The sequence below is a fragment of the Callithrix jacchus genome, chromosome 5, assembly GCF_049354715.1.
Source record: "Callithrix jacchus isolate 240 chromosome 5, calJac240_pri, whole genome shotgun sequence".
Lineage (NCBI taxonomy): Eukaryota > Metazoa > Chordata > Mammalia > Primates > Cebidae > Callithrix > Callithrix jacchus.
This window is the reverse complement of record NC_133506.1, coordinates 93542712-93555392: the sequence shown is the minus strand read 5'-3', so window position 1 is coordinate 93555392 and position 12681 is coordinate 93542712. Positions and strand designations below refer to the sequence as shown.

Below are 12681 nucleotides of genomic sequence, written 5' to 3'. Positions count from 1 at the left end.
AGGCAGGAGAATTGCCTGAACCCAGGAGGCGGAGGTTGTGGTGAGCCGAGATCGTGCCATTGCACTCCAGCCTGGGTAACATAAGCGAAACTCCGCCTCAAAAAAAAAAAAAGGACTGGAGGGGTGGTGGGAATGAGGAGTGACTGCTAATAGGTAGGGGGTTTCTTTCTGGGGTGATGGAACTTTTCTGAAACTTAGATTAGGGTGATGGTTGAACAACTGTGACTGTATCAAAACCCTTGAATTGTACACTTTTTAAAAAAGGTGAGTCATGAAGCAGTGGGAGAAGAAACAAAGAAACCTATGACTGGTTGTGATCAGTTAGTTGTAAACTTTAAATGGGTAACTTTATATTATGTGAATTATACCTCAACAAAAACAATAAAAAAATTACTTTGTCAAGACTATACTTTCAGGGATCATTTCTATAGTGTGTTACTAGAGAAGTTTCTCTGAACGTGTAGAAAAAAAATTACTTTGTCAAGAACCACTGAATAGTGGAAGTGAAAGTCAGACTAGAATGGGTTAACTGCTGCTGAGTAGGGGGCAGGGAGATTTGGGACAGAGGGGAAACAGAGATATAGGGCAATAACTGATAGGGGACAGGGGAAAGGGAAAGTCTGTTGTTTTACAATGGTGTAGAATCTGACTAGGATGAGGCACATTTCCTTAGTTGGAAAAAGAAGAAAATGAATACAGATGCAGGTACGTTTTTAGATGTTAGCAGGAAACAATGGGTATTCTCATTTAATGATTTGAAACAGCAAATATTTATTGAGGCCTACTATGTACCAGGCACTGTTCTAGTGCTCAGGATACATATAAACAAAAAAGAAAAAACCCCTGCCCTCTTAGAGCTTATGTTCTAGAGAAGGACTTCTCAATGAAGTATGAGGCTAGATCCATTTTCAAAACTTTCTCATGCATCAGAATTACCTGCAGGCCTTCTTAGTGCTGAGCCCCATCCACAGAGTTTCTAACTCAATAGGCCTGAAGTGGAGCCTGTGAATTTTCATATCTAATAAGTTCCCACGTGAAACCTGTCAGGTCTCCATATGCAAGCCTGGAACCCAAAAGTCAGAAGTCTGCCCTGTCCCGGTTGAAGTCCCCCACCCACTCCCTGATGGCTTCTCAAACAAGCCCCTGACCCAACCCTGTCATCTTAACTGTTCTTATGATAACGTAAATACCTCTCACCCGACCCTGACATTGTAACTAAACTTGTGGTCAACTGATCTTACTCTGCAACACCCCCACCCCCCAAAAAACTACCCAAACCTATAAAACCAACTCCTATTCCACTGCCCTTTGTTAATGCCCTTTTCGGCCTTAGCCCACCTGCACCCAGGTGAATAAACAGTCATGTTGCTCACACAAAGCCTGTTTGGAAGGTCTTTTCATTCAAAGCTCAAGTTTTTTCAACAATACCCAGGCTGCTGGTCTGGGAACCACATTTTGAGAACCACTGGGTTAAATCACAAACTAGGTAATGAGGGTAAAAAGGGAGGAGGAGGGATGAAGTCAAAGTAGATATGAAATAGTAATATCAGAGAGTAGTAGGATTGTCACACTGTGCTATAAGGCTATGGGAAGTTTGAGATAATTTTTAAATTAAATCCGTTTTTCTGATGGCATGACTTTTTCATCTATGTTGGCACATGTGTAGACAGAAAGAATTATCTAGTTCATCAAGATTTGCAGTTTATTTGGGGTTTTGGCTTTTGTTTTGTGTGTTTTCTTTTTTGTATTTAAGTTTTAAAGAAATGTCTCTGACAAGGAGGATTTGGGGTTTTGCAAGATAGCACTATAAAGTAAGGAAGAGAAATGGAGATTTGGCATTTTTATTTTTATTTTTTAAGATAGGGTCTCATTCTGTCACCCAGGCTGGAGCACAGTGGTACAATCTCAGCTCACTGAAATCTCCATCCCCTGCCAGATTTGGTATCTTTTTTTTTTTTTTTTTTTTTGAGATGGAGTCTCGCTCTGTCACCCACATTGGAGTGCAGTGGCACTATCTCAGCTCACTGCAACCTCTACCTCCTGGGTTCAAGCAATTCTCTGTCTCAGCCTGTCAAGTAGCTGGGATTATAGGCGCCTGCCACCATGCCCAGATAATTTTTATATTTTTATTAGAGATGGGGTTTCACCATGTTGGCCAGGCTGGTTTTGAACTTCTGGCCTCGTGATCCACCTGCCTGGGCCTCCCAAAGTGCTGGGATTATAGGCATAAGCCACTGTGCCTGGCCAGTCTTTTTTTTTTTTTTTTTTTTTAATTAACGGTTTATTCAATCATCTTTGGCTAGAGATTTGGTATCTTTTTTTTTTTTTTTTTAAGTTGTCTTGACTTTTTTTAGAGAGTGTTGCTCTGTTGTCCGGGCTAGAGTGCAGTGGCACAATCATAGCCCACTGCAGCCTTGAACTCCTCCTGGGCTTAAGGGAACCTCCCACTTCAACCTCCTGAGTAACTGGGATTACAGAGAGCCACAGTGTTGGGTGGAACTGAGTATCTTTTTAAGGATGTGATTATAATGTTGGACCATGGACTCTAAGTTGGGTAAGAAAGAAAGAACAGACTTGAGTTGTAAACCAATGTGGTCTAAATGTAATTAAAGAATTGTAGGTGGGAGTACTTGGGCACAAAATCTAGGGCAGAATGTTGTAGTCATAGAGCAGGATGCTTGTGTACAAGATTTTTGAGCTGATGCAATTTTTGATAACAAGGTCTAGATGAGTCCAAAGAAATGAGTGGTTCAGGAACACATAAAATGGCAATGCTTACATTCTATGTCTTCGAGAAGAAAAAAAAAATTAGAAAATTATTTTCTTATTCAGCAAGATTTCTTTTTCTTTTGCTTTTTTTTTTAGACAGAGTCTTGCTGTGTTGCCCAGACTGGAGCATAGTAGTGCAATCATAGCTCATTGTAGCCTCAAACTCCTGCAATCCTCCCATCTCAGCCTCCTGTGGAGCTAGAACTACAGATGCAAGCCACCATGCCCTGCTTTTTTTTTTTTTTTTTTTTAGAGACAGAGTCTCACTATGTTGCCCAGGCTAGCCTTGAACTCATGTCCTCAAGTGATCTTCCCACCTCGGCCTTCCAAAGTACTGGGATTATAGGTGTGAGCCATTGCACCCAGCTATTCATCAATATTTTTCAAATTGCAGTTTATGATCCATTAGTGAGTAATGCAATTAATGTATGAATTATGACCAGCATTTTTTAAAGGAAATAGAAGAATAAGGTGCATGAGGTAAAGTTAAGTATTGTTTCACATATATGTAGATAAGCATATACTGAATTATGATAAAAATTTTTGAAAGTTACTACCCTTTAACAATTATGAAATCAATTAATGAGATCTCTTTAAAATCCAAATGCTTTATAACCAATGTTACCATGTCTCCTTCCATGCTATGGAGATTAACTGAATTTTTCTTGATGAGCAAAAATGCTTCTTCACAGACCTAATCCCTTTGTGAAAACTGCTTACCTGTCTGTCATGCCTTACTCTGATTAACTAGGCACATTCTAAATGTTTAACTAAGTGAACTTTTAGTATGTCATTATGGAATTTATTGGGTTGTTTTAAAATTTACATTAAAAATGATCTGGGTCAGGCATGGTGGTGCATGGCTATAATCCCAACACTTTGGGAGGCCGAGGTGAGTGGATCACCTGAGGTCAAGTTTGAGACCAGCCTGGCTGATGTGGCAAAACCCTGACTCTACTGAAAATAAAAAAATAAAAAAATTAGTTAGACATGGTGGCGCACACCTGTAATCTCGGCTACTTGGGAGGCTGAGGCACGAGAATCACTTTAACCTGGGAGTTGTAAGTTGCAGTGAGCCCAGATCGCATCACTGCACTCCAGCCTGGGTGATAAAGTGAGACTGTATCAAAAAAAAAACCCAAAAAACAAAAAATGATCTGAAAACTTTTATGAAATCTTGTTCTATCAAAGTTTCAAAAGAAAGGATATCTTCTGTGTAATTATTAAACTATCTGGATACAGGTTCACCAAATGTAAGAAATGAAAACTTCAGAGAATAAGGCAAGAATTGGCTGGGCATGTTGGCTCATGCCTGAAATCCCAGCGCTTTGGAAGACTGAGGCAGGTGGATCACCTGAGGTTGGGAGTTTGAGACCAGATTGACCAACATGGTGAAATCCTGTCTCTACTAAAAATGCAAAATTAGCCGGGCGTAGTGGCACATGCCTGTAATCCCAGCTACTCAGAAGGCTGAGGCAAGAGAATAGTTTGAACCCTGGAGGTGGAGGTTGCGGCGAGCCAAGATCTGCCATTGCACTCCAGCCTGGGCAACAAGAGTGAAACTCCATCTCAAAAAATAATAATAATAAAGAGAGAATAAGGCAAGAACCATTAGTTTCATTAATGTGTCATCTGCAATCCATTTTTAGTCACAGTTAATATAATTTTACCTTTTGTCAGACAGAATGAAAATATTTTCAGTAAAGTAGGGAGAAGGATTAGCTGACTAATAGCTAGATATAAAACATCAAGCTAGACATTTCACCCACATCAGTTATTCCTACATGTCAGAAAGCTATAACACTTAGCATGAATAACTTCTGATTTTGACTTTGATTTGGAAGTGATTATTTCTGAAAAATCAGAATTGCAAATATATTTTAAAGCCGTCACATCAGAGAATATTTGATATACCTCAAATAAAAGCTTATCATTAACACTTGTCATTTTAAGAAAATCTCTAGGAGTGACTAACATGATAATAACATAGCAAGCTGCTTTCTTTCATCATTTCTCTTAAAATGCTTGAAAGATCCTGATACAGAAAGTTTTAAAGTTTGGCAGATGTAATAAGCATAGCAAATATCAGAAGAGAGCCAATACTCGTGGCAGTTTGGAGAACTCGGCTTATAAATGTCATTGTGTTGAGAACACTGCTGAAGTGCAATATGACCAGAAATTCCTTAATATTTGCAGTATCATTTTGGGGGACTCTGTGTCCAAGTCAAATTAATCTTGTTAGGACTCTCAAATATAATCCAAGAATGATGATTTTCTTTTTATGTACATAAACAGATATTTTGAAGTGCTTTCCATTTTATCTTCAAGCAATTCATATCCTGAGAAGAAATGGATATTTGTTTCCATACATACCAATTTGATATTTTCTTGTTTGTTTTAGGTATCAAAGTACAGCTTTTATATATTTATATAGAATTAAAATCTTTGCCTATTTTATGGCTAAGGCATATAAAAATTATATACATTAAATGCCTTTTAAACAATGTTGAAAATAATCAGGGGCTCATTTAGTTTTAATTTTTAAGTTTAGTCATATAAGTAACACATTCCACTTCATTAAAGCTATTTATGTTCATGAATACATATCTGAATTTCTATGTATACTAACTTTTTCAACGTTATAAATTGTAAAGCAGAAATACAGGCTCTCCTAAAACTTCATAAACTGAGCTTTGTAAACAAAGCATGGGGTCTCGCTTGCTTTAGGCTAACAATAAATGTTCTACAAACACACACAAAACCCCCACAAAACTTGAATTCATGAATGTTCTGACTGTTCTTTCCTGCAGCTCACATTGGCTAGCATCATCTTTATCCTCCAAATATTTATCTGGGTAGGTCAATCTTGCTTCCTCAATCTATTTCAAAAATAGCCACAGCTGAAAACATGCTTGGTGGAAGATTTTGAATTATAAAAATGTAACTGCATTCTAATGACCTTCGATAGTTCAGTATTATTATTTACACAAATTATTTTAGTTTGTTTTAGTATCTGGGGAAAGGATTGAAGCAGGAGATGATGTTAAATCATTATGGAAACTATCAGAATAGTCATTATCAGAATCAGTGGGCCAGGCAAGGTGGCTCATACTTGTAATCCCAGCACTTTGGGAGGCCAAGGCGGGTGGATTAGCTGAGGTCAGGAGTTCAAGACCAGCCTGAACAACATGGTGAAACCCCGTCTTTACTAAATACAAAAAATCAGCTGGATGTGGTAGTGGGCACCTGAGCTACTCTGGAGGCTAAGGCAGGAGAATCGCTTGAACTCAGGAGGTGGAGGTTGCAGTGAGCTGAGATCACGCCATTGCATTCCAGCCTGGGCAACAAGAGCAAAACTCTGTCTCAAAAAAAAAAAAAAAAAAAAAAAGAATTAGTGTATTAGCATAGATAGCCTATCAGTACTGAGCATGTTCATTTCCTATGCTTTAGATAAGTATTGATTTCTTTAAATTTCATAATGGGGCCCAGTCATAGGAGAATTCTTAGCATTTCCTTCACCTATAGTGCTTGCAGGACTTAATTATATATGGATCCTTGTTACCTATATATTAAAGACTATTTTTTATATATTCACAGATACTCAGAAATCACTTTAACTTATAATTTAAACACTGTGAATTTTCCATGTAACTACAAAGATAAAAACATAGATACATATGAAGAATAATTACAGATCACTATTGACTTTGGAGCCTGAAAATATATATAGTTACACACACATGACAGAGACATAAACCTTCTGCCAATTTACAATGTAATTGCTATTTGATTAACTTGTTGGGGACAAGAAATTAGAGCAGAAATATAAGGAGTTAGAAAGGTGGATTCTAGTTCTAGCTGGGTAATCTTAGAAAAGACACTTAAACTCTCTGGGTTTCAATTTCTTCAACTAGAAAATTAAGAAATCAGAATATAAAATAATTCTAAAGTCGGCCAGGAGTGGGGATTATACCTGTAATCCCAGCACTTTGGAAGGCCGAGGTGGGTGGATCACCTGAGGTCAGGAGTTTTTAGACCAGCCTGACCAACATGGAGAAACCCCATCTCTACTAAAAATAAAAAATTAGCCAGGCATGGTGGCACATGCCTGTAATTCCAGCTACTCGGGATGCTGAGGCTGGAGAATCACTTGAACCCAGGAGGTAGAGATTGTGGTGAGCCAAGATCATGCCATTGCATTCTAGCCTGGGTAACAGGAGCAAAACTCTACCTCAAACAAACAAACAAAAACAACTCTAAAGTCAATCCAGGTCTAAAATTCTACTTCTATAATTCTATTCCAAATGAGGTTTTTTAATTTCAAACATGGGACAAAGGCAGCTTAAAAGTATAAAGACACTTCAGATCCAAAGGTTTTCACGTAGTCCAGTAGAGTGGAACAAACGCCATATATTCTTTCTATCAGTAATTAGGAATACTCTACTTTATGCAGTGGGTGTATTCTGAAACATTAAATATATACTGATTTTGATAAACGCAATCAATCCTTGCAGTGAATCCATTAGTTAGGAAAGAATACTTCACATTTTGTATTAAAGAGAAGTGCCTATGGCTGGGCACAATGGTTCACACCTGTAATCCCAGCACTTTGGGAGGCCAAGGCAGGTAGATCACGAGGTCAGGAGTTCGAGACCTGCCTGGCCAAAATGGTAAAATCCTGTCTCTACTAAAAATACAAAAATTAGCTGGGTGTTGTGGCGGGTGCCTGTAATCCCAGCTACCTGGGAGGCTGAGGCAGGAGAATCACTTCAACCGGGAGGTGGAGGTTGCAGTGAGCCAAGATCACACCACTGCACTCCAGTCTGGACTGGACAAAGTGAGACTCCATCTCAAAAACAAACAAAAAAGAGACATGCCTACATGATAAACATCATATAAAACAATATTGTTACTATAAAATTTTATATTTTAAACAAGGAAGTACTATTTCCTACCTCTTTAAAAATATTTATTTACAAGAGTTTACTATTCCATCTCCACTATATAAGCTGACATCAATCCAATCTATTCATATTTTCCATTAGAGAATAGGAAAGGAGTCAGACTGGACTGAATATGAAAGCTGGCTCTCTTTCAGCACTGAATCTTGCCGTCTTGTTATAAAGCAGGAACCACAACAAATAGATTACTACAGCATAAAAACATTTAATTTGCATTCATTTTCAAATACCATGGTGGATAGTAAGTTCCTTTAGATAGACAGGATGGTATTTTAGTCAGATCTTTTTGTAAGTTGACTTGTTAGTATCTTCCACATGCATATTAAGACAATATAATTTTAAGACTACAAACCGAATTCTTGTTATAAACCAAGCCAGGAAGAATTTTTATCACAATGTCAAACCTACATGAATCACTAATGACATTATTAGATAAATTAGAGGTTTAAAAGTACATCCTTCCTGACATTGGCAATGTGGGCGTCTGCACAGCACCCACAGCTGTGTTTCAGCAGTCTTGGCATAGCATTGCTAAGGTAATAAAAATTCTTGAAGGTGGGAAGTTTCCATCAATTAACTTTGAGAGAGACTCATCTGGAGCAGCCTCATCTCAGCCCACATATTATGATGATGTTATCTGCTCAGTATGCCCTTGCTAGAATGACAGTAGTTAAATATTGAATTTCTGATCATCCCCTTACCCCAGTTAATCAAATGTATTCTAAATCTAGAATAACACATTAAGCTAAAATAAAGAAGGCAAGTTCTCCACCTGACTTAGTATTCTTTTTCTTAGTGGACTAGATGGAATTAAAATTGGGCCTGAATTTAAGCTATTTTCTTTCTATAGCAACCTCTAAGAATGCCACCTGGAGTCAACTCCTATTGTAAAGCCCACACACCACCAATTCTCTTCATTAGCCCTTCTGTACCTAAATCATGTAACTTACCAAAGGACTAGTTCCTGCAGTTCTGGGTTTGGGGTTTTCACAACAGAAATCTCATTCCCTATGGGTGCTATCAGTATAATCTTACCATTTACTCACACTGATCAAGTTGACATCCAAGCAAAACCAGTTATCCTGTTTCCTGTGAATAGCAATCTAGATGTTACAAATTTACCAGAGATCAAACTACCACTACTGCTATAAGATCACAAAAAGATGAGGGCTTAGCAGTAACTTTCTTGTCATCCTTTCTCCACGATGAGAAGAAATTAGCACATCTTTACTGAAACAGCTCATGTCAGCATCACATATGAGACTTTCCTGTTGCTAAATCCAGTAGTCTATTCTCAAGTCTATTTCACTCAGGAGCCTCTGATTACTGATCATGCCATCTACCTTGGTACATTTTCTTCTCTAGGCTTCTATAATGTCACATTTTCCTATACTACTTACAGAGTTCTGTCTTCCAGTCTCCTTTGATGGTTTCTCCTCTTCTCGCTGCATTTCCAAACCCTCTTACTATGTTGCATGTAATTTTCTTTTTGCATAGACTTTATCAACTTCTAATATAGTCCAGCCATTTTTTAAATTGTTTTATTTTATTTTTTTGAGATTGAGTCTCATTCTGTCATCTAGACTGGAATGCAATGGCGTGATCTCAGCTCACTGCAACCTCTGCCTCCTGGGTTCAAGTGATTCGCCTGCCTCAACCTCCAGAGTAGCTGGGATTACAGGTGCCCACCACCATGCCCAGCTAATGTTTGTATTTTTAGTAGAGATGCGGTTTCACCATGTTGGCTAGGCTGGTCTCAAACTCTTGACCTAAAGCAATCTGCCTGCCTTGGCCTCTGAAAGTACTGGGATGAAGTGCCCAGCCACGCCATTTTTATTATGTTTATTGTTTATGTCTCCACTGCTCCTTCACTAGACTGCAGATGCTTTTGTCTCTTTTTGATGCCTAGTGCCCAGATCAGTGACTGGCACAGGGTATTCAATACATATTTGCTGAATGGGTATTACTATTTTTCTGATTCATGTAGGTTTAAGTCATTCCCTAACTCCTTAGAATGAATCTTACTTAAGAGTAGAAAATTGGCAAGGCACAGTGGCTCATGCCCATAATCCCAACATTTTGGGAGGTTGAGGTGAGAGGATCACCTGAGGTCAGGAGTTTGAGACCAGGCTGGCCAACATGGTGAAACCCCATCTCTACAAAAATACAAAAAAATTAGCCAGGTGTGGTGGCACATGCCTGTAATCCCAGCTACTTGGGAGGCTGAAGTAGGAGAATCGCTTGAACCGGGAAGGCTGAGGTTGCAGTGAGCTGAGATCTTGCCACTGCACTCCAGCTTGGGTGACACGGCAAGACTCTGTCTCAAAAAAAAAGCTGGGCACGGTGGCTCACGCCTATAATCCCAGCACTTTGGGAGGCCGAGGCAGGCAGATCACAAGGTCAAGAGATCGAGACCATCCTGGCCAACATGGTGAAACCCCATCTCTACTAAAAAATACAAAAATTAGCTGGGCATGGTAGTGCACACCTGTAGTCCCAGCTGCTTGGGAGGCTGAGGCAGGAGAATTGCTTGAATCGAGGAGGCAGAGATTGCAGTGAGCCGAGATTGCGCCACTGCACAGCAGCCTGGAGCCTGGCAACAGAGCGAGACTCTGTCTCAAAAAAAAAAAAAAAATCAGTATATTTACAAAACAGTGTACCATATAACATAATCTTCAGTAATTTTCAGTTGTTACCTATAGGATATAATTTGTAATTAATGCCAAATAAATACAAGAATAGCTTTACATAACTTTTTGTGTGTGCTACACACAAATAATCCCTTATTGGTTATTTTTATTTTTGTCAAAATATTGTAGTCACCTCCTTTAAAAAGTCAAATTGTACTAAAAGACTTATAATGAAAGACCCTTCCCCATCCTTCTCTAAGCTCCAGAGGCTACCAATTTCAACTCTTCTAGTCATTCTCCCTGTTTTCTTCTTCTTCTTCTTCTTTTTTTTTTTTTTGAGGCAAACCTTCACTCTTGTCATCTAGGCTGGAATACAGTGGCCCAATATTGGCTCACTGAAGCCTCCGCCTCCCAGGTTCAAAAGATTGTCCTGCCTCAGCTTCCCTAGTACCTGGGATTACCAGCAACCGCCATCATGCCCAGCTAATTCTATATTGTTAGCAGAAATGGGGTTTCACCTCAGGTGATCTACCTGCCTCAGCCTCCCAAAGTGCTAGAATTATAGGTGTGAGCCACCATGTCCAGCCTGTTTCCATCTTTCTAAAGAAAATATTTATACTGATATTTCTTAATTTATCAATATTAAATACCAGATTTATTATCTTCCCCCCATGGTAGAAGACATCTTAGTTCTTTTTGATTTCTTGCTTTATCAATATTAACAATATCATTTTACCAACATGAAGTTTTAGTAATTATTCTCACATACACGACTTTCCTCTCCCTCAATTCTCCCAATATTTGGTTAAATCAGTGAGTTTTAAATTATTATTACAGTCATACAAATAGTGTGAACTGCATAGACTAAGACCACAACTCCTTTCTTGTACAATTACAGTCATGTGTCACTTAATAATGGGGATATGTTCTGAGAAGTGCATTGTCAGGCAATTTTGTCATTGTGCAAACATCATACAGCATACTCATATAAACCTGATGGTATAGTCTACTACACATGTAGGCTATATGGTACAGCCTATTGTTCCTAGAGACAAACCTGCACAGTGTGTTACAATATTGAGTACTGTAGGCAGTTTTAAAACAATGGTAAGTATTTGTGTAACTAAACATAGAAAAAGTACAGTAAAAAATATGGTATAACAGATAAAAATGATATACTTTATAGGGTAGGGCAGCTCTATTATGATTTTATGGGAGTACCACTGTACATGAGGCCTGTTAATGACTAAAACGTTGTTTTGGGGTACCTGACTGTATTTTGTTTTTCGTAGAGTTGATAACTGCTTTATTTTTTTCATTTGCTCTGTTTCCAACATACCTATCAGTATGCTTTTTCCAAATGCTCCAACATCATTGTGGCACATCATTCAATAATATTTTTCATATGCTCATATAAATCAGTCCTTATTTTTTCCTAGGAAACTCCCTGGTCTAGGCCTATTTCTTGTTTTTTTTTTTTTCCCCTAGAAAACTCCTTGGCCTATACCTGATAAAGAAATGATATCCTGGAACTTCCTTACGGATCCCTTCTGTGGTGAATCACCTGTTCCCAGATCCCATGTTTCTCTTCTTTTAAATTTATTTTAACAAATTAGTTCTTAGATTTTACTAGAGTACATCCTCCTGCTAGTTTTTGTTTGTTTGTTTGTTTGTTTGTTTTTGAGACAGAGTCTCACTCTTGCCCAGGCTCAAGTGCAATGGTGTGATCTTGGCTCACTACAACCACCAACTCCTGAGTTCAAATGATTATCCTGCCTCAGCCTCCCGAGTAGCTGGAATTATAGGCATGCACTACATGCCTGGCTAATTTTTGTATTTTTAGTACAGATAAGGTTTCACTATGTTGGTCACTTTTTAACAAATATGGTATATTTCCAATTCTTCATTCAACGCCTCTTCTCCTCCTTGGTGCCTTGAGAAGCTCCCACTGCTAGTCCTGTATGGTTCCCACATTGTTGGATTTTGCTCCTCAGGATACATCACTCTCTTTTCTTTCTTTCCTTTTCTCTTCTCTCTCTCTTTTTTTTTTTTCACTTTGAGATGGAGTCTTGCTCTGTGGCCCAGGCTGAACAGCAGTGGTGCAACTTCTGCTCACTGCAACCTCCGCCTCCCAGGTTCAGCAATTCTCTGCCTCAGCCTCCCAAGTAGCTGGGATTACAGACCCCCACCACCACTCCCAGCTAATATTTGTATTTTGTTGTTGTTGTTGTTGTTGATACAGAGTCTCACTCTGTCACCAGTCGCCAGGCTGGAGTGTAGTGGCGCAATCTCGGCTCACTGCAACCTCTGCCTCCTGGGTT

At 38.8% G+C, this 12681-nt stretch overlaps 1 protein-coding gene and 1 pseudogene across 2 annotated transcripts in view; one reads left to right on the top strand and one right to left on the bottom strand.

The window, feature by feature from the left end:
• Positions 1-12681, bottom strand: part of PPM1E (protein phosphatase, Mg2+/Mn2+ dependent 1E) — a 256455-nt gene that overhangs the window by 39761 nt on the left and 204013 nt on the right. The window lies entirely within an intron of this gene.
• LOC118154123 (small nucleolar RNA U3) lies at positions 401-505 on the top strand (annotated as a pseudogene).